Source organism: Phalaenopsis equestris, unplaced genomic scaffold (genome assembly GCF_001263595.1).
Source record: "Phalaenopsis equestris unplaced genomic scaffold, ASM126359v1 Scaffold216103, whole genome shotgun sequence".
NCBI classification, from domain to species: Eukaryota; Viridiplantae; Streptophyta; class Magnoliopsida; order Asparagales; family Orchidaceae; genus Phalaenopsis; species Phalaenopsis equestris.
This window is the reverse complement of record NW_018234747.1, coordinates 103,957-106,722: the sequence shown is the minus strand read 5'-3', so window position 1 is coordinate 106,722 and position 2,766 is coordinate 103,957.

Below are 2,766 nucleotides of genomic sequence, written 5' to 3'. Positions count from 1 at the left end.
TTATGATTTAGGTCAAAACCCCAATTTTGATCATATGACGTAACCTCATCAAATTGAACCCATATCCTAGTTAATTGGCCCCAATTAATGTTGAAAAATCTTTATAACATTGCTACACATCATAATCAACCATCAATTGGCCTTGGTGAAGCCTCAAATCTATTTGATTTTGGCCTAAATCTAATGTTCCCAAATTTAGCCCCAAATTGGCTAAGTCCCCAAATTTCACCCAATTGATGTCCTTAACCTCCAAATTGGCATCCAATTCTTGTTGAAAACTCTACATAGGGTCACCATTGACCATTTACAATAATCAATTTGGACTTAGCTCAAGGCTAACCTAAGCCAGACCCAGGCCTAGCCCAACATGACCAAATTGGCTAAAAATTAAAATTCCCTCAAATTGACCCTTCAATTGAACTCAAAACCACTTTCATCCTTCACCAAAGTTATTCCTTATAATCATCTACACCAAATGAAACAATTAATTGGGCCAATTGACATGCCTAGCCTAGACCAAACCTAAGACTTGGTCATTTGCACCCACTTGGACCCATGCACTAAATGTGACCTAACCACCCTAAAGTCACCAAATTAAGTCCACTAGCCATTAGTTGGATTTAGTGACCAGTCCAAACACCATGAAACCACCTAAATCAAGCCATGGACCAAAGGTCCCCCAAATCAAGGGATATTATTTCCAAAAATACACATGCTTAAGATATCTTTGCTAAACAAAGCACATTTACATTAAATTGTTGTGATGGATTCCTCTGGGTTCCGTGAGCTCCTAGACACCTCCCCATGGCTGGCCAGCTAGCCTAGTGGCCAGAAAAGCTCAAGGCTGAGAGCCACCCCCATAGCACTTCACCGAAATCAAACCTATAGGCCAGCTCATCCAAATCAAACTATGGAGCTCCTCTGCTCATTTTATCGGGGACGATGACGGGGAGCCGTTTGATCAAGTGTGTATCAAATAGACAGAGGAGATCAAGTCAGACGATGCTTTGAGACATAAACTGCGAGCCGAGTCAGCAAGCTACGTGGACGGGGGCGTCCAACCAGAGTGCGCCACGCATGCCTTCGGAGCCATCATAGAATGAGGTAGCACGCGCGGTTTAAATAGAAAGATAGGGTTTTTTCTTTTTATTTAAATACCCCTAACTTAAAAAATCCATAACTTTCTGTAGAAAAAATCACAAAAATAAAATAAAAATATCTTCTTACTCACTGAACAAAGGATAATAATGTGGAATAAATTTCAGGTCCATTTGATGCATAAAATATTTTTAATTAATTAAACACATTTTGGGATCATTTGATTCTCCATTCATATTGATGCATTATCTTGGCATGAAATTTTAGCATGTTGTAGCCTCTGTCAACGGAAATATCCTCTTATTTTTCTAAAGTCAAAGGAAGTCCCTATACAAAGATCCATGTTTTTTAAGTTTTTGCACATTATTACCTTAAAATAACCATGGAAATTAGCAAAGATCTTGCACATTATTTCCTTAAAATAATCATGAAAATTATCATATTGATTAGAAAATTCTAAAAAAATTTTTAGGTCCACCATGACCGGAGAAGCTTTTGGAAATAATTTCATAGGTCAAGTCAATTAAAATACACTTAAATTTTACAAACACTAAATCATTAAGATAATTAATTTTGGAAAATATAAACATTTAAATGACTTGATTTTCGATTTCCACTTTGGTTACTGATCCAGAGAACTCACCATCAAAACTTCATAATATTTTGAGTACATTTGATAACTTAAGTTAATTTTTAAAGATAAATATCACTTTGGACACCTAAATGATTTTTAAAAACCAAAATATAACTCAAAAAATTATGAAACTAGTTTTTTGTGTTCTCTGTGATCAGGGAGATTTTATAAAAATGAAACAATATTTAGAATAAAAACTTGATTTTTAGCCTTTTTTAAATACTTAAAATAATTAAAAATTCATAAAAAAACATAAAAATAATAAAATTCATGAAAATGTTCTAAATTGCTTTATAATCACTTAGGAACAATTAGAATATTTTTCTTGATTTTATAAATAAAGATATTGAATTTCAAAGCTTAAAAATAAATTTTAAAGGCTAAAAATGAGTTTTTTCACCAAAATAATTCCAATAAATCAAAGAAAAATCAAAAAAAATATGAAATTTACTCCTATGGGCTCTATAACCTTAGAGAGATGTTTCAAAAATACAAAAATGAATTTTCATCATTTAAAATATTTTATTTTTATTAAATAACCCAGAACTTAAAATAATTTTGATAAACCAGAGTGAATTTAAAAAATCTTGAAATTTGGTCCAAAGACTTCTTTGATCCTTTGACCCAAAGGCTCCTCTAGTCTAGGTCTACCTCTAGTAAAAATTTCAATGGATTATAACTTACCTTGGTTAAGTTAGGAATTTTCTTTGAAAAATCTGATTTTTCATTAAAATAATTATATAAATTAAATTAAATTTTAAAAAATCACATTTTCTCCTCTGATGTTTCAATTGACCCATGACTGAGGTAGGATAAAAATTTCAAAGTCATTTGAATTGAATTTGACAAATTATGAAGTGTTAGAGCCTTAGGGGCAAATGTGTAATTTTGGAAATTTAGCCTTAATTAACATTTAGGCTTAATTCAAGGAGGGAGAATGGGTTACCTCTGATCTTAATCAATTTATTTGACTTTTGAAACATAAGGAGATAAGGGGTTAATTGGTAGAAATTTTTCCTCATTAAAAAGATAAG